The sequence below is a fragment of the Arachis duranensis genome, chromosome 2, assembly GCF_000817695.3.
Source record: "Arachis duranensis cultivar V14167 chromosome 2, aradu.V14167.gnm2.J7QH, whole genome shotgun sequence".
NCBI lineage: Eukaryota > Viridiplantae > Streptophyta > Magnoliopsida > Fabales > Fabaceae > Arachis > Arachis duranensis.
In genome coordinates, this window is record NC_029773.3 from 11,039,215 (window position 1) to 11,059,600 (window position 20,386).

The 20,386-nt window shown below is 31.6% G+C and overlaps 1 protein-coding gene across 2 annotated transcripts in view; it reads right to left on the minus strand.

The window, feature by feature from the left end:
* LOC107473509 (probable aquaporin NIP7-1) overlaps positions 1-20,386 on the minus strand; it is a 32,834-nt gene that overhangs the window by 11,224 nt on the left and 1,224 nt on the right. The window lies entirely within an intron of this gene.

Genomic DNA, 20,386 nt, shown 5'->3' on the forward strand with positions numbered 1-20,386 from the left:
GACAATGTGATATCACAGCCAGTAGGGCAGGCATTCATCATATGCATTTTCTATCTATTTGTATGCTTTGATTACTTGTAATGGCTTGTCTAATTGAATAACATGCTTACCTGCTATTTGACTTAATTGCCATATATGCTTCTACTTGTGTTTTACTTGTATTGTATATACTTGCGTTTTCACTGGGATTGAGGAGGTTCGGAAGGCGGTGGCGATGGGATCGCATGGAGGATCGGGTGGTGAAGGCTGTGGGACAACGGTGTTTAAATAGAGTAGAAATCCCCTAAGATAGTTTACGCTGTTATGGTACTATGGTTAAGTTGTGTTAAGGAATTACATATTATACTGTTTTGGTTTAGTATGCTTTAAGCTTGCATTCTTGTGATGGATATGGAGTCTAGGATTGTCTTTGGTATTCTGGAGTCTTATATCCTACATTAATGGGCACTTTTACCATACTGAGAACCTCCAATTCTCATACCATATTTTGTTGTGTTTTTCAGATGCAGGTTGCAACCCACCTCGGTGAGTTGTCTGGTTGGTGACAGAAGTGGAAGATTCAGATACTTCTTTTGAGTCTTTGATGTATTTTGAATATGTCTCTCACTTTTGTACTTTGTTTCGCCTAGTGGCGTGTATTTGAGAGAACAAAACTTGTATAAGTTGTTTTTATTGTCTGGGTTCATACTTGGTCTGTATATGGTTAGCTGGCTTAAACTACATGAGTCGTGGCTAGCGTCTTATGATACTATACTATTATACTATGATGTTTGGTTATTCCATACTTGTTTCTTATGCTTCCAGTTAGTAGCTTTGTTAGTACGTTTTGCGCTTTGAAATCCTGTTTTTGAGCTATATTCTTCATTGGGCTTCTAGATTATACTATTCTTTCTATATATCTTATATGTATGAGCTTATAACTATCTTAATCTTTGATTAACCTTAGCTTTACGACGCGAGGTAAGGCTTAGGCTAATTAGGATGTTACAGAAAGGAGTATTGGGTTGGGGGAGAAGAGGGTGAAAAAAAGAGAGGGAAGGTCATCGCTGACTTACTAGGTTGATGGCGATGCTAGCCCTCCAAGTAGCAAAAGAACTTCAAATTAGCGCCAGAGACAATACTTCAAAAGTACGACAATCACTTGTTCTTCAAAAAGGTGTGAGAATTGAATAGAGAAGTCTTCAAAAAGGTGTGAGAATTGAATAGAGAAGTCTAAACTCAAAATAAAATATGCAAAACACTTAGGGTCAGTTTGGATTAGTTTTTAAATAGTACTTATTTTTTTATGTTTTTTAAAGATTTTTTTTTCAATAAATAAAAACTATTTTACATTTGGATAGACTTTTCAAAAAGAATTTTCAAGTATAAAAAACGTATTTTATTTCTACTTTTTTTTAAAAGCAAAGTATTGTTGATTTTTAGAAAAAGCAAATACTTTTCTTTTTTAATAAAAGTACTTTTTCTAAAAGAGGTATCTAAATAGGTTTAAAACTAAATAAAAGTACTTTATTTTTTAAAAAAAAATATTTTTTTTACTTAAAAAAGCTAATATAAACTAACACTTAATATTTTTCTAAAGAGTTTAATTTTAATACACCGAGAATATAAAACATTTTGCATATTTATATCTAGTTATATTTGTATTTTATAAGACTATTAACTTGGTTAATATAAAAAAGTAGTTATTTTTTGACGTGAGATTATATAGTTAGATGTATATATAAAATTATTTTACACTAAAAATACAATAAAATTAATCTTATTAATTTACCAAATATAAAGTAAAATATTTATATTTTAACGAAAAAATACAAATACCTCTCTTTTTTTTTGGTATACAACCGGGGCTTGGGCCCAACAAACAAACTAATCACTTATTAAAATAGGAGTTACAACTCCCTTGACATCCTCTTACAACAAAGGGATCAACTTCTTCGGCAGAGAATTTACAAATTCAACTTCTTAGCTTCTTCTCTTTTAACACTCTCTTTTGCCAGCCAATCTGAACACTTATTGACTTCTCTATTCACATATCTGAATCTTAGTTTCCATGGCTTTTTTTTGTACATCTCAATAATGTTTATCATGGAATTAAATTGTGTGCTTCTCTCTTGCTTTCACAGATACATTAAAAAACTTTCAAAGAATCCATTTCAATTATCATTCTTCTCATCCCAATTTTCAAGCCGTTCTAATGCCATGAATCACGCCCCATAATTCCGCCTGAAACACACTGCAACTTCCCACATTTGCCCGAAGCCTCCAACCCATTCTCCTGTGTTGGTTCGAATCAATCCGCCGCACCCAGCCTTGCTTTCCATCTCCTGGACCGATCCGCCTATATTAAGCTTTACCCACCCTTGTGGTGGAGCTTCCCACATTGTTCTACGGCTAGTTCTTCTCAAGGTAGGCTTAATAATACCTTGTTTTTCAAATGCTTTTCTGTTTCTGTGAAATATTCTGATAATTTCAGCTGTATTTGGGGGTATGATAAATGGAGGAGAAAATAGTTCCTCGTTCCTCCAATTCTAGATCATCCAACATGTAATAAAAAAAACATTGATCCAATTGAAATCTGATGATCTTCTTATGTTGTTCTGCAGATTAAATTCAGTCCATTGCTGAAGTTGTAAGTTGAATAAGACATTAATCACACTAGGACTGAGGACCTGGATCCAAATGGCTTCTGCTCTTGGGCAGTCCCGCAGGACATGGATAATAATTTCCTCAGAATTTGAGCAGTTGATACAATTTGGGTTTGTTCCTAGAATTTTGGCTTTCTTTTTTGCAGTTAAAATTCTACTATGAGCAACTCTCCAAATAAACATTCGAATTCTTTCTGGTCCTTTTTAATACCATATTTTTTTTCGTTTAGCCTCTCTTGTTGCATTTACCTGCTTTAAATTTTTATAAGTTGAGGCAACTGAAAAGATCCCATTAGATGTGTGTCTCCATTCAATGCTATCCTCTTCCGAATCATCTTTTGGTGTTGGCAGGATCCTGAGTTTTTGAATTGTTGTTTAAGGAAGAAACTTTCTAAGTAAGGGAGTGTTCTACTCTCCCTCCTCATTCACAAAGTCTTTGACCATCCTGTTGTTCAGATTTTGTGGAATCTGACAAGTAGCCTGTTTCTCAAGGGACCTTCTCCTTTAACCCATACATCATTCCAGAAGTTAGTCTTTCGTCCATCCCTTATCACCCGTTCTAAACTCCCTCTCATGATTTGCCATAGTTTTGAGAGTTCCCTCCATAGAGGTGAGTCACTCTTTTTGCTATTCAGGCTTATATTACCCATGTCTTTTCTTCCATATTTGCTTAGTAAAAGCTGTGACCATAAGGAATTGGGTTCTGTAATTAATTGCCAAATAATCTTCAACAAGAATGATGTGTTAACTATTTCCAGTTTCTTGAAACCAAGTCCTCCTTGCTATTTAGGCAAACATAGTATCTTCCAACTCACATGATGCATTCTTCTCTGGTCCTGAGCTTCCTCCCAAATAAATCTCCTTTGTGTCATTTTAATTTTAAGGCAGATTCCTTTGGGAACTCTGTCATGCTGTATCTCAAAGTTAGCAATGGGGCCAAACACAGATTTTGCTAGCGTGATCCTTTTGGCTAGGGATAGGCATTGCGCCTTCCATCCTTTTAACTTCGATTGAAATCTCTCTATGACATTTTTAAATTTTTTCTTACTGGCTCTATTGTTATTGATCAGAGCCCCCAAATACCTCCCCAAACATGACTTTTTTTTATAATTTTATATATTTTTTATCTGGTTTTTGATGTTCTATTTTACATTATTAGAGAAAACTACCGTTGTTTTGGTGGGACTGATTTTTAATCCTGAAACATTGCAGAATTCTTTCATAGTCACCATCACATTTTCAATTTGATCCACTGTGACTTCAGTAAAGATAAGGAGGTCGTCAGCAAACAAAAGGTGGGATATGGCCGGTCCCTAATTCTTGATTCTCAAAGGTAACCATCTTTCTTCTTCCACTCTATCTTCAATAAGTTGCGATAGTTTATCCATAGCTATAACAAAAACATAAGGGGATATTGAATCCCCTTATCTTAGGCCCCTCATAGGGTTGAAACTTTGAGCCCTACTTCCATTCCAAATAACATCATAGGAGACTGATGAGACACACGCCATAACCATATCTATAAATTGATCTAGTAGCCCAAACTCCTTTAAACAATCCTCCAAGAATCCTCACCTAAGTCTATTATAGGCTTTTTCAAAGTCAAATTTTATGGCCTTGAACCCCCTTTTTTTCCCTTCCTCCTTCTCATTGAGTGGATAAGTTCCTTTACAATTAAGATATTGTCTTGAATCCTTCTCTCCGGCACAAAACTGGATTAGAATGGTGCAATTCGCTCTTCAAGAGTCAGTTTTAATCTTTCCACTAGAATCTTCGAAATGCATTTATAACTCACATTACATAGAGCAATAGGCCTAAACTAGGATATAAATTATGGAACTTGAACCTTAGGGATCAATGCAATTAGAGTTTGGTTCAAAATATTTATCTAATCTGAATTCCTCCAAATCTACCAAACCATCTTCTTCACACTATCATGAATCTCTTCCCAGTATTTTTTATAGAACAAGGTTGGGTAACCATCATTGCCTGGTGCCTTCAAAGAACCTATGCTAAAGATAACCTTCTTTATCTCCGTAGCAGTAGGTGTATTATACATGCTCTGTTTTAATTTATCTTCAAACTTTGGATACGATTTGTTAGTGTATACGTGGTGATGTGCTGCTGGATCATCATTGTATAAGTCTTTAAAAAAATTGATGGTATGAATGATGAGATCTTCATTCTCTAGCCAGTTTCCATGACTATCCCACAATTTGAGAATCTTGTTTCTACGCCTTCTAATGATGGTGCGAGTATGATAGTACTTTGTGTTTTGGTCGCCTTCAAATATCCACTGCTCTCTTGACTTTTGGAGCCACATCACTTCTTCTTTGTTCAGGATCTCCTCTAATTCCTTCTGTAGCTCTTTCTTCAATCTGTCCAGAAAAAGGTTTTTACGATAGCTGGTAGCACGTATTCCTCCAATTCTATTCATAAGTCTTTTCTTCAGTTTTCTAACATGCCCAAAAGTTTCTCTCTTCCACTTTTTTAGCTTATTAGTGAAATTTCTCAAGGCTGGTGGCAAGGTTAGTTGCCTTTCCCAGTTTTGTTTTACAAAATTCTTAAATTCTGGGTGAAGGTTCCACATGGCTTCAAAATGGAATGGGCGTTCTCTTCTATTATCTTCTCTTAGTTGAGTGTTAACCAAGATGGGGTGGTGGTCAGAGTTGGTGCGCGACAAAATGTCAACTCTAGTCTCTGAAAATCTTATTCTCCAATTCGCATTCACTAGTGCTCTGTCTAACCTCTTGAAAACCCTCTCATGACCTTTCCATTATGGTCCCCTCCAGGTGAACTTTGTGCCCACAAAACTCAAATCAATAAGAGAACAATCATTAATCCAGTTCTTAAACTTCTCGCAAGCATTCGAGTCACTCTTGCTACCCTCTTCTTCTCACTCACACAAGCAATTTCATTGAAGTCTTCCGTCAACATCCAATCTCCACTCATACCTTTTGCAATGCCCTTTAAATCAGTCCACAAGCTTCTCCTTCCTCTTTCTTGAGGACTAGCATAAACTATAGTAAAAAACCACCCGTTTAAACATCCCTGCTTTATTTCTGTATGTACAAATTGCTCCTTTGATTGAATTCTATTTTTGCTCAGATTTGGGTCTCTCCAAAGAGGCTAAATTCCTCCACTAAATCCTCTAGCTTTTTCTATGTGAAAATAAGAAAAACCCAATCTCTGAACTATCCTTTGGGCTTGGTCTCCACTGCATCTAGTTTCTAGAAGAGCTAATAGGTCCGGATAATAAATCCTAGATAATTCCTTTAGAGTGCGATAGAATGCCTAGCTAGCCGCACTCCTACAGTTTCATGTCATAATAATCATGATCAAACAAGGTTGTTTAAGCAAAACGTACATCTTCTTAAGCTAAGTTGGCAACTTCACTTCGGGAGTTTCCTGTATTGACCTCTATCTCCATGCTGCTGCTTTCTTCACTTTCTTTATTTTTTTGCTTTTGCCCTTGTCTCTCTAGGAGTTCTCTTCCTCTTTCATATTGCAATACTGCTTTCAACATTATGTCACTATCAATAGAGTTCATATCAAGAGGTTTACGATTAGGTGGTTCATTCATCTCTGCTTCCATTGAAATTATTTCAGGGACATAAGTGTCTGACATATTAATATCATGTGGTATTTCTAGGGTGGGCTGTGTGTTGTCTTGGTGTATTGGGTTATTCTGGTTGAGACATGGGCTGGCATGTAGGTTACAAGTTATATTGCTGGGATCATTTTTGTTTGGGTTCTGGCTATTTGTATTGGGCATGGATGAGGCTGCATGTTTATTCTAGTTATTTGGCTGTGTTAGGTTTTCAGAAGAAATAACTATTATGGGGGCTCAGGTGTGATTTTTGGACCTTGAGTATTACTAGTCACATTTTGAGATTTTGGGTTTTGCTATTTTGGGCTTGAACTTTTCTTTTGGGTGAGTTTGTTTTCCTTCTGATTATGCAGTAGGGTATTTCGCTGAGGTTGTGCTTCTTTTGTTTTGTCATTTTCTGCTTTCATTTGTGCCTCCTCATTGGGATTCGAATCTTCTTCTCCCAATATTGCAAATCTCGTACCCTTTGTCCCCTTTTGCAATTTCTTTCCACTACTCCCATCCGCCCCACTACTTGTACCAGCTGTGCTTTTTCCTGATTTTCTTCCCCGTACAAGTCTTTGCACTACCATACATGGGTCATATGGTTCTCCTTCTACTGAATTTACTTGTTTGCCCTTCTCCATTTTTTTTTCTCCAGATTGCCCTTTCTTTCTTCTGTTTCATTGCTTCTTTCCACCGTTTTTCCAGCTTCAACCCTTGTGGTCGCCGGTTGGTTCTGTGTCGGCTGTTGTTCTATTTGCTTCCTTGGGCACATCTCTCTCTCATGACCAAAGAGCCCACATGAGAAACAGATATTACGGAGGCCCTCGTATTCAACATAATAGCGAGTTCCATTGATTGAGTATTGTGAAATGAGGGATTCATCCAGGTTCAACTCTATACATAATCTAGCAAATTTGCCTATGCATTTGTCAGCTGTGTGGGAGTCAATTCTGAGTGTTCTCCCAATTATGTTACCAATTTTGTTCAACATACTTTCATCATAATATTCAATAGCCAGTTTTGGGAGTCTAATCCATGCTGCTATTTTGTCAATAGTAGCTTCAAATGGATTAAAATCTGGTTTTCAAAAGCTTATGACTAGGTAATGATCCATAATCTTCCAAGGTCCTTCAGTCAAGACAAAATCAAGATCTTCTTGGGAGAAGAACTTCACTATGAAGTATTCATTTCCCAAGTCAATAACTTTCAAGATTCCTTTCTTTCCCCACATGGCTTCCAATCTTCTTGTAAGAGCTAGAAGAGAGATTTTTCTTCCCAACAGTTTAACAATCAAGGTTTCCCACCAAGGTCTTCTAATGCTTTTCATCGCTGTCTCATTAAGGACGAAATTAACAATCCCTCCAACCTTTTCAACCTTGATCTCTGATTCTTCAGGATCATCTTCTGCTCTGTTTGTATCTTCGTCTAATGAAGAATAAAAACTATCATCCTCCTCCATGACAATGGGATTCTTTCCTCCTTTAACTACTGACACAAAAGACTTTTTCTGTTGAACCTCGTTGTCTTGGTCTGCAAGGTCTTCTACCATCCGTACCTCTTCTCTGGGGACTAAGGACATGTCCCCTGAGATACCTTCGTCTGCCTTTTTTACTTTCTTCAGACTTCTTTGTGTATGATCTTGCTCTTGCCTTGAAGAATACCCTAGATCTTGAGCTCGTGAATGTCTATCTTTTACATATTCACCTCTCATGGTGGTGGATGGAGCTTGTTGGTAGAGTAGTACGGAGAGAAAAAGGGTTTTCTAAAGAAAAATGGTTCTCTTCTTAGTAATTTAATTTATTTAAAAAATATAAATACCTCTCTAATAAATTTTATCTAAACCTTTGTTTGGCTAGTAAAAAAAATTGTATATGATCCAATAAGTGCAAATGGGTCATGATTAGCCGAGTCAGCCCACCTAACTCAACAAAAAAAAGCAAGTTAAAATAGAAATTTGAGCTCTTTAAAATAGAAAATTCACCAAATTCGTATTGCTTAACTCGTAATGTTTGATGGGCCGAATTAGTTCAATGGATTAGTAATTTTTTAAAAGTATAAAAGCCGAAATTGATTTTCTCTTTGTTTTTTTTTTTATAATTTGAAGCTCTAAATGCCAAATTGGCATAGAATACTATTAAATTTAAAAAAATAATAACAATTATTGGATGATAATCAGATATTATTATTTTGGATTTAAAAATCTAATTATATATTTGATTAGTTTGTTTATTATGCAGAAGATTATTAAAATCAAAATAGACCCAATAACAAATTAACAAAGCCTTAAAGTGATTCAGATCCATAAATATTCATTTAAATCAATCATGCTTCAAAGGAATAGTTGATGACCACTAACCATAATAACACATTTTTATTTGAACTAAAGCAATTGTAACCAAATTAATTCTCCCACATCTCTTTTTCTCCAGCCATGTAATTACTTCAAGAACAAGCAAGAAAAAGGAAGCTCTAATTAGGCTCAAACCAAAAAAAAAAAATAATTACCAAAATTAAAAAATAAAAGAGAAAAAAAAGAAAGTCAGAGGTTAGGGCAACAAAAAAACAATGATCAAATCCAAGGTGATTCAAAAAATAATTTTCTTTTTTATGCTTCATTAAGTAGCTTGTTAAAGATGCAATCCTCCCTCGAGCATCAAACTGAAAAATTAAAGAAATTAGAAGTTATAAAACTCTGTTACAAATTAAGAGTTAAGAATCAAACTTGGAGCCAAAGTATTAATGAATAGTTCAGATTCTTGAAAAGATTTTAAAAAGAAAGAGAAGAAGTTAGGTAAAAATGCATGTAAACTTTATTCATTGCTACTGTGTTATCTCTCTTCTCCGCTATTATTGTGTCTGGGGAAGAAGTCAACTGTTCAAACTAAGTTTTATACTTTGAAAACTTTACTCCTCTATTAAAGGGATAAACGGTAAGAGATTGATTTAAGGAGCGAGCACATAAGGTTGGATCTTCATAGCTTTCAAGCTAACCCTTCTTCTCCTTCATGAGTTTACATTAAAGTTTTTGTTCTTCAGTGTTCATCTTTCTTTATTTCATTTCAATGAAAAAAGGCTATAAATAAGGAATCAGTAAAAGCCATTAAAGGCAAAGAGAGTTATAAGAAAAATTCATAAAATTATGTCAAAACTCTTTTATATGTTATCCTGTTTTGTACACATGATCTTGAGAGAATTCTCTTACTAAGTTGGGTGAGTACTTATTGGTTATATCATGATCCTAAGAGGATTCCCTTGCTAAGTTGAGTGAGAACTTAATGGTTGAAAGTTTAAGGAGTGAATCTAGTCAAATCTAGTTTGGGTAGAAGTTGGGTTTATCCCAAATAGGATTGGGTTAAATCCTAGAAAAATTAGTGTTTGTAATTTTTGTGAAAGATATTAAAAATTCATCTATTATTGTGGAGAAGATTATATGTAGTTTATAGCGCATAAAGTGGCTGAATCAGGATACATGACTGTAGGAACGGATTCATGTTCAAGAAAGTGGGGGCAAGTACCCCAGTAGAATTTAAAAATCTTTTAATTAATATAATAATAAAATTTATTTACCCCCATTATATAGTTCAATTTGACCCATTATAATTGAACTTTACTCATCATCAACTTTAATTATGTAAAAACAAATGGTAATATAATTCAGGATTCAAATGAATTTGTTATAATAACCTTTAAAAAGAAGGAGTGAAATAATTATAAATTTATTATTTTATAATTGTAACTAATAAATAAACCTAAAATTTAAAAAAATATGTTTATATACTTAGTGAATATTATTATTGTGTCGTCTGTATATATTATATATATTTGATTATTTGTTCAAAACAGAGATAACTACCAATTTGATATTCAAAAAATTTAGACAAAATAATCATTGAATGATTTGAAAATATTATATTTATTAAAAGTGACAAAAAAAAGTTCGTATTTAATAAATGAAGTCATCCATTTTATCTAAATTATTTTTTCAACATTGAAATAAATATTTAGAAGATGCACAAAAATAGTTAGAGCAAAATTTGATCTCTAGATTTTTCTTTTTTATTTTTCAAAAAAATTTAATCATTCACAATTAAAAAATTTTTAAAAAATTCAGTTGACATAAAATTATAAATTTTTGAAAATGAAAAGATCTTATTTTTTAATATTACTTATAAAAAATTCATCAAAATATAATATCTAAAGTCTTTTTTTAGAATATATATTTAATATATTTCTAGTTCTTCGGGACTTATTATTTGTTGTTAACATCTTTTAGAGTTATTTTTTATTAGAGACGTAAACTTTTCAATACTATTATGATTGTTTATTCATTTAAAATAATATATTTTAAAACATTATTCTCTCTTCTATAAATTACCGCTAGATTAGCATCTTAATTTTAAAACAATAAAAATATTTGATAATCAATAGAATTCAGCTCAATATTTTATTAGATTTGATTATAAATATATAAAATTATTCTATTAAATTAATTTTAAATTAAATAAATTATCTTATTAAACTAATTTTAATATTACATTAAAAGTGACTAATAAAAATATTAATCTTATATTGACCATTAAATAAAAATGGTTAAATAAAATTTAAAGACTAATTATATTTTATAATAACAAAGTATAATTATATTATATATATTTTGTCTCCACTCACAAAATTTTCTAAATCCGTTACTAATAGCAGTGGGATTTTCTCTTTTTTATTCTTTTTCTGTTTTCTTTTGATATAAGACAACATAAAAATATTTTCTGCATTACTTACATCACAAAAGTCACAGCTGTTCAAAAACAAAAAATTATTCTATTCTAAAATGCATCGTAAAAAGACAATAAAATTATTTTTTAAATTTTAACTTGACAGACCTAACAACAATTAAATTCCAATTCAGTTAAAAACAAATAACCAAAAAAATTAAAAAATAGTGATTTTAAATTTAACCTTCCTTCTCTAAACTATTCACAAACCTTTAAATACAACAAACAAATTTAAAAGATATACAAACACAAACCCCATTACAAACAAAAGATTACAAGCACGTTTTTTCTCGTTATTGTTCACTCTCACATGCCACCACCATTAACCCACTTTCTCTCCTTTCAAAATGACCTTATCATGTCATCATTCCTTCATTTCTATTTTTTCGAAGCATCTGTAAATCCATTCTATTTTGATTTTTGTTCTTGGATTAGATTTTTTATTTTCACTTGTTTAAACTAAAAAAATAGACAGTGGGGAATTAAAAGTGGAAAATTTTAATTTTAATTTTAATTTAAAAAATATATTTTTTTGACAAGTCAACCTACTTTTTCACATACTTGTCCTATTTGCTAACAAGAAGAATGATTTGACATTTTTAATATATTTATCGAGATAAAACGAATCGATTATCACATTTGGTGAAAGATTTATTAGATAACTTAACATGATCATTTGATACCCTTATCTAACTGATTATTGTGTGAAGTGCCACATAATGAATCACACACGAAAATGACATGCATATGGATTTGAAAATTTTTTGCACGTTGCTTAAAATGTGTTTTTTTTTTTAATTATTTTTCTAAAAAAACTTTCTTCAGTTGCAAAATATTTTTTAATTATTATTTGTCTTACGAAAAAGCTTTTCTCAAAGTGCGAAATATATTCTTTTGTGACTAAAAACCTTTTCGCAGAATACAAAAACAATAATACTGGTATCACTGTAAATCACCTTTTCTTTTTTTATCTGTTCTTCTCCCATTCAATACTAAAAGGGTGCCCTTAGGCAAGTCATGTTCAAATTCTGCTTCTGGGGTGGGTAAAGTGGTAAACCACAAAAATTGTTACAATAAAAATATGAAATCGTTCAAGTTATGTTAGACTGTTAGTGATTAATATTTGGGAATGTGGAACTCAGAAGCAAGTACTGAAGGTGATTAACTCTTGATTATGGTCCGTAATATGAAAACAATATTGATTTATCATATAGGAAAAAAATTATATAAATAAAAAAGTTATTTATTGTTTGTACTTATTAGTTTTTGTGCCTATATTGATTATGCATTTGATAATATTTTTGTTTTTATGTATTTATATTAATTATGTTGGTGGGTCTCCAACTAAATAGAATTCACAAGTTAAAATAAATAAATAAATAAATAAAGTGACTTTTAAGCCACGAAAGGAGAGGGAGAGTTTTGAGATTCTCATTTGAAAAAGAAAAAAAAGAAACAAAACAGGAGCTTGACAGAGAGAAGAAGAAAATTTAGAGAAAAATGATATGTCATTTTGATTCGATTAAACTAGTAAACTTGTTCCATTTCTTATAAAATTTTAGTATGTTATTTTTAGCGTAGAGATGAACATTAAGATATAACTTACTAGTTGTATTACCTTCTTTTTTTATTTGATTTGAGATACCCACTTTATAGAAGGTTTATGTTGATTCCATCAATTTTGATGATGTATTTTGTTGATTGTTGAGATGTCCTAGTACTACTAGAAAGACTGATTGTGTACCCATTATTTCGATAGTGGAAGATTTTACTGAACTAGGTCCCGTGGATTTTTTGTCCCTCTTTTAAAAAATTTTCCACGTAAAATGTTGGTGTTTGATTATTTATTTTCTGTCATTATATTTGCTGCTTGGAGTATCTTTAGTATTGTCTATTTAATCGCACAGATTGTAGAAAAATTATTTTTGATGCTTTTGCTATTAGACAAGTTTTTATTGAACCTTAATTTTCCTAACAAAGTGGTATCTAGAGCTTTGGTTGTTTATCTCTGTGCTGATTAAATGGAGGAAAATACTCATAGGCTAAATATGGTCAAATTGAATTCCCAAAATTACTCGATTTGGAAGACCCTCATGGAAGATATGTTGTATAGGAAGGACTTGTATGATCTTGTTGAGGGGGATAAATCCAAAGGTACTAAATCTGATGCTGAATGGAAGAAGTTGAATCGGAAGGCAATTGCTTTGATTAGACAATGGCTTGATCTTAGCGTGTATCCACATGTTGACACCAAAATGAATATCGAGAAGATGTGGAAGAAATTAAAGGAGTTATATGAGAGGAAGAATGTGCAAAACAAAGCATTCTTGATTAGAAAGCTTGTCAATATAAAGTATATTGAAGGTAAATCAATGCCGGAGCACTTGAGCATTTTTCAGGAGACGGTGAACTAACTGGCAAATAATGAAATCACTTTGAATGATGAGTTGCAAACCTTGTTGTTGTTGAGCTCTTTGCCTGATAGTTGGGAAGTTCTAGTTGTGACACTGACTAACTCAACTCCAAAAGAAAAGTTGACGTTAATAATGGTTAAAGAAAGCATGTTGAATGAAGAAGCCAAAAGAAGAGAGCGAGATTTGATTAATGCCTCCTCCCAGTTAGAAGCACTTATTTTAGAGTCACGGGAGAGAAGTCAAAGTAGAAAACCTCACAGTTTTGACAAGTCAGAGAGTCGTAGCAAGTCAAGAGAAAAGTACAAGCGAAGAAAGGAGTTCATTTGTCACCATTGTGGTCAGCCGAGGCATATCAAGAGATATTGTAGGTTCTTGAAAAGAGAACAATCAAGAGAAAGAAACGAAGACAAATGTAAAGATAGTGATAAAAAAACTACTGCTGTTCTTTATGAAGATGTTCTTATCACATATGATGAAAATTATGTGAATCTTATTGGTAATGATTCCACTTGGATTATAATTTCTGGTGTCTCATGCCATATCACTTCGAAGCGTGAATTTTTCACTTCCTATACTGTTGGAAATCTCGGCAAGATCAAATTAGGAGATAAAGGAGTGTGTGATATCATTGGTATGGGTGATATGTGGCTTGAAACTAACATAGATTACAAGTTGCAGTTGAAGAATGTTAGGCATACGCCAGATATGTGGTTCAATCTTATTTCAGTGAAGGCATTAGATCAAGAGGGGTATTGCAATTTTTTTGGTAGTGGAAAATACAAGATTATCAAAGGGGGCTCTCATTGCTGTTAAAGAAGACAATAGTCTCACCACTCTCTACTGGTTGCAAGCAAAGTTGTGCAAAGAAGATGTGAATGTAGTTGATGATTCCTTTTCTGATTTATGGCATATACGTCTTGGTCACTTGAGTGAGAAAGGACTAAGCGTCTTAGCCAAAAACACTCACTTCTCGTGAAAGGTACAACTTTAAGTACTTGTACTCATTGTTTTATTGAAAAGAATGCTAGAGTATCATTTCATAGTTCTGGACCTCATAGGAGATCACATTTTCTAGATTTAATTCACTCTATTGTTTGCACTATGGATGCTAAGACACTAGGCGGTGCATCATACTTTGTTACTTTTATTAATGATTATTCTCCAAAAGTGTGGGCTTTTGTTTTGAAATCTAAAGACCAGGTGCTCGATATCTTCAAACACTTTCATGTAAGTGTTGAAAGAGAAACAGGAAGAAAACTGAAATGTGTTTGAGCAGATAATGGTGGTGAATACAGGGATCCGTTTGAAGAGTATTGTAAAGGATATGGGATCAAGTTTGAGAAGACGGTTCCTAAGACTCCTCAACATAATGAAGTTACAGAGAGAATGAATCGTACTATTAATGATAGAGTCAGGTGTATGCTCTCTCATGCAAAGTTACCTAAATCTTTTTGGGGTGAAGCAATGAGGAGTGTGGTAGATTTGATCAACCTTTCTCCTTCAGTTCCACTAAATGGTGATATTCCAGAGAAAGTTTGGAGAGAGAAAGATGTCTCCTATAGTCACTTGAGAGTGTTTGGCTACAGGACTTTTGTTCACATTCCAAGAGATGAAAGGTCCAAACTTAATGGAAAGTCAAAGCAGTATATCTTCATGGGTTATGGTCACGAAAACTTTGGTTACAGATTATGGGATCCGGTGAGCAAGAAAATAATTAGAAGCTGAGATGTAATTTTTCTTGAAGACCAAACTATTGAAGACCTTGAAAAGATAGATAAGCCAACAATAACTGTTAGACGTTCTGCTGATGATGAACTTGGTCCTTCCACTAGACCTCCTGTTGATGGAGGAGATGTACAAATTGATAATGATGGTGATGATTTGTATAATGAACCTACACTTCAACCTGAAGTGCCAGATGTCGAAGTTCCACCAAATGTTGAAGTTTCACCTGAACCACCAATTGAACCTGAATTGAGAAGATCTACTAGAGAGCATCATCCTTCTCAGAAATACTCTTCTCATGAGTATGTGATGAACACTGAGATTGGGGAGCCAAAGAGCTATCAGGAAGTTATGTCTGATGAGCATAAGAAAGATTGGTTGAAGGCTATGCAAGAAGAAATGAAATCCTTGCATGAGAATCATACATTTGAATTGGTGATGCTACCAAAGAGTAAGAGAGCATTCAAGAATAAATGGATATTCAAATTAAAAGCGGATGAAAATATCTCATGCCTAAGGTAAAAAGCTCGATTGGTTATGAAAGGTTTTGAGTAAAAGAAAGGTATTGATTTTAAGGAGACTTTTTTCTCCAGTTGTGAAGATGTCATTTATTCGAGTTGTACTTGGATTGGCGGCTAGCTTGAATTTAGAGGTTGAGCAGCTTGATGTGAAGACTGCATTCTTTCACGGTGACATAGATAAAGAAATTTATATGAAGCAACCAGAGGATTTCGAGGTTAAAGGAAAGGAGCATCTTGTATGCAAGTTGAAGAAGAGCTTATATAGGCTGAAGCAAGCGTCAAGATAGTGGTACACAAAGTTTGATTCATTCATGGAAGATCATGGGTATAGTAAGACTTCTTCAGATCATTGTGTGTATGTTAAGAAATTCTCTGATGGTGATTTTATAATTATCTTGCTTTATATTGATGATATGTTGATTGTTGGTCATGACACTAAAAAGATTGAAAGTCTTAAGAATGACTTGAACAGATCTTTTGCTATGAATGATTTGGGTCCTGCAAAGAAAATCCTTGGCATGAGTATCACTCGTGATAAGAAGAAAAGAAAACTGTGGTTATCGTAGCAGAATTATATTGAGAAGGTTTTAGAGAGGTTTAACATGAATAATTTCAAACTTGTTAGTACTCCACTTGCTAGTTATTTCAAGTTGAGTTCACGGCAATGTCCTACAAATAAGAAAGAGAAAGCAAAAATGAAGAAGATTCCATATGCATCTACAGTTGGCAGTTTGATGTATGCTATAGTTTGCACCAGGCCGGATATTGCTCATGCTGTTGGAGTTGTTAGTCGATTTCTCTCTAATCCTGGCAAGGAACACTGGCAAGCAGTAAAGTGAATTCTCAGATACCTTAATGGCACTTCCAGAGTTTGTTTATGCTTTGGGGATGGCCAACCTGTGTTGGATGGTTACACAAATGCGGATATGGTTGGGGACTTGATTCAAGAAAGTCTACTTCTGATTATATGATGACTTTTGCAGGAGAGTTGTGTCGTGGCAATTTCGACTTTAGAAATGTATTGCTTTGTCTACTATAGAGACAGAATACATTGTTATTGTTGAATCTTCTAAGGAACTCTTGTGGATGAAGAAATTTTTACAAGAGTTAAGCATCAATCAAAAAAAGTTTGTGTAATTTTGTGACAGTTAGAGTACTATCCATCTCAGCAAGAATCTGACGTTTTATTCCAGATCGAAGTACATAGAGGTAAGGTATCATTGGATACGTCAAGCGCTTGAGATGAAGTCATATACGCTTGAGAAGATCCATACTGATGATAATGGTTCAGATATAATGACTAAGAGTTTACCTATGGTGAAGTTTGATTCCTACAAAAAGAAAGCAAGCTTGGTGGAGCAGCTTATTTCCATTTGAATTGGTGAGGAAAGATTTGTTGGTGAGTTTCTAACTAAATAGGGCCCACAAGTTAAAATCAAATAAATAAATAAATAAATAAATAAAGTGGCTTTTAAGCTACAAAGGGAGAGAGAGAGTTTTGAAACTCTCATTTGAAAAAGAAAGAAAGAAATGAACAAGGAGCTTCGATGGAGAGAAGAAAAAAATTTGGGGGAAAAGGACATGTTATTTTGATTCGATTAAACCAGTAAATTTGTTCCATTTCTTATGAAATTTTAGTATGTTATTCTTGGTGTAGAGATGAACATTAGAATATAACTTGCTAGTTGTATTGTTTTCTCTTTTTGTCTGATTTGAGATATCCACTTTATGGAGGGTTTATGTTGATTCTATCAGTTTTGATGATGTATTTTGTTGATTGTTGAGATGCTCTAGTGCTACTAGGAAGACTGATTGTATACCCATTATTTTGATAGTGGAAGATTTTATTGGACTAGGTCCCATGGTTTTTTTTATCCCTCTTTTAGAGGAATTTTTCCACGATAAAATTCATATGTTTGATTATTTACTTTCTGTCATTATATTTATTACTTTGAGTATCTTTGATATTGCCTATTTAATCGTACAAATTATTAAAAAAATATTTTTGTTGTTTATGCTGTTAGACAGGTTCTTATTGAACCTTAATTTTCGCAACAAATTGTGCATTACATAATCTTATTTTTCTTTTTTATGTATCTATATAGTATGTTAAAGATTATTAATTAAAAAAGTAATATTAAAAATACTAAGCAGTCAAATTTTAATCAACACTATAATAAACTATCAAATAAGTTTAGTACTAATTTCTTTATTAAGTTTGGATTTATAGTGTCTTTAACATTGTGATTAAGTTACTAAAAAAAATAATAGATAATATTTAATAGATTTTAAATAATTTATTTTTTGCTTTAAATATTTTTTATTTTAAAAGATAAATTAAACAATTTAAGTACCACAATAAAAATACTATAGAATTCACCAAAAAATTATGTCTCTTCTCTTGATTTATAAAATATCTTATTTCTCTTATATGTGAGGTGAAAAATTAGCAGTTAATTTTAAAAATAATTTATATTAAAAAAATAATATCATATTAAGACAATGTTATGATATTCGTTTTAGTGTATAAAAACGAATTATAACATTTGACCAAATTATAATGTTTGACCGAATTATACAGTGATATAATATTAAATTTGACCGTAATATGGATGTTATATCAAATTTCTGGCCAGGTTATTACAGATTCACAATAACATAAAACCTTGAGAAATTCTAGCATTTTCAAAATGTATTACAGCCCCTTTTTCCAGTCTTTGTGTGAACAGTGGTAGAATAATCTTTTGACCGACCAAAGTCACATTAATGGCTTGTAACTTGTGTAGACTGATTTTGTCTTTTGACTAAGAACTAATCGAGTGTATGTTCATACCAGGTTTTCAACGCACACTTTATGCCGCTTCTAGTTATATTACACCTAACTTTATGTAAATTAATAGCCAAAAAACCTTAAATAATTTAGTATATTTAATTAAATTATATTTTCAAATATTATATAATTTTGATTGAATAATTTAATCAATAATTCAGTATTGTCGATTCGAATTTGATAGATAATCCTAAATGACATTAATATCTCTTATATATATATTTGGGTTAACCACCAAAAACGTCTCCAAATTATTTAAATGTTTATAGAAATACACTCGAATTTTATTATCGACAAAAATACCTTTAAATAATTTAAATACATAACAACAATACCCAACAGTAAATATATATTTTCAAAAATTATTTTAGAGAATAAATTTTGATGTGATTTTTTACAAGAATAATTAAAAAGATGAGATATTATTATTCTTAAAATTTGATACTTTTTTTCTAAGTATATATTTTTTTGTGATTTTTTAAAAGTATTATTAGTTGTTAACAAAAAAATTACAAGAAAAATATATACTCAACAAAAAATCACCAAATTTTAAGGATATTAATATCTCATTTTTTTAATCATACTTGCAAAAAATTGTATCAAAATTCAATCTCTAATATATTTTTTGAGAAATACATATTTAATGTTAGATAATCTTGCAAAAAAAAAACTAACATTAAATATGTATTTCTCAAAAAATACATTAGAGATTGAATTTTGATGCAATTTTTTGCAAGCATAATCAGAAAAATGAGATATTATTATTCTTAAAATTTGGTGATTTTTTGTTAAGTATATATTATTTTGTAATTTTTTAAAAGTATTATTGGTTGTTAACAAAAATAATTATAAAAAAATTATATACTTAACAAAAAATTACCAATTTTTATGTATAATAATATATTATTTTTATAATCATTCTTGTAAAAAACTGCATTAAATTTTAATTTTTAAGATATTTTTTAAAAATATATATTTACTGTTGAATATTTTTATCGTATTTTAAAATTATTTGAGAGTATTTTATTTTTAAATTATTTAAAGGCATTTTTATCAATAATAAAATTCGTTAATATTTTTGTGCGTTTGAATAATTCCAAAACATTTTTGGAAATTAACCCATATCTTTAGTATTTGTTTATTAATTAGTATCTTATTTTATTCTATCACAAACCAAAAAGGGTAATGAAGGTGGTGTAGATTTTTAATTTTCATTCGAAGGTGAAGTGAATGGGAAAAGTGATACTTTCACAAGTTGGACTAGACTTACATCACTAGATGTTCCTGATTTTGCTGCCATTCCTGCAAAGATGATGCCAAAGTATCCAAAATGCCCTTCATTATTCCATCATGCAATTTAGTTTTTACATAATATGTTACGTATACACCAAAATCAGTCACTAAGATAAAATATGTATTAAAATATAAATACACATTAAAAATAAATTAAATCACACATGTATTTATACATAAATAGTGGCTGATTTTAGTGTACAAATAATATTTTTGATAAAAAAACATATTTAATTTGACATTTACATTATTCTTTTGTAATTTTAGAATAAAAAATTTCTCTCACTATGATTCATTTACTCTCCTTTAAATTTTAATGTAACTGATACTATATATCAAATAAAATAAAAAATTAGAAACTAATTTTTTAATTAATAATCAGTTAACATTTTTCTTTAAATCTATTTTCTCTTTCTACAAATAACAATTTAAACCCTTAGCATTTCTTTATCCATTATTTAATTTTATTGGCAATTGTTAGTTATAAAAAATAGTAAATTTCTAACAAACCGCTATGGAAATTAGGTTCGAATATCATAACCCAAGAATTGCTTCATATTATATTATTTGTGTTTTCATATTTTCATTCAATTC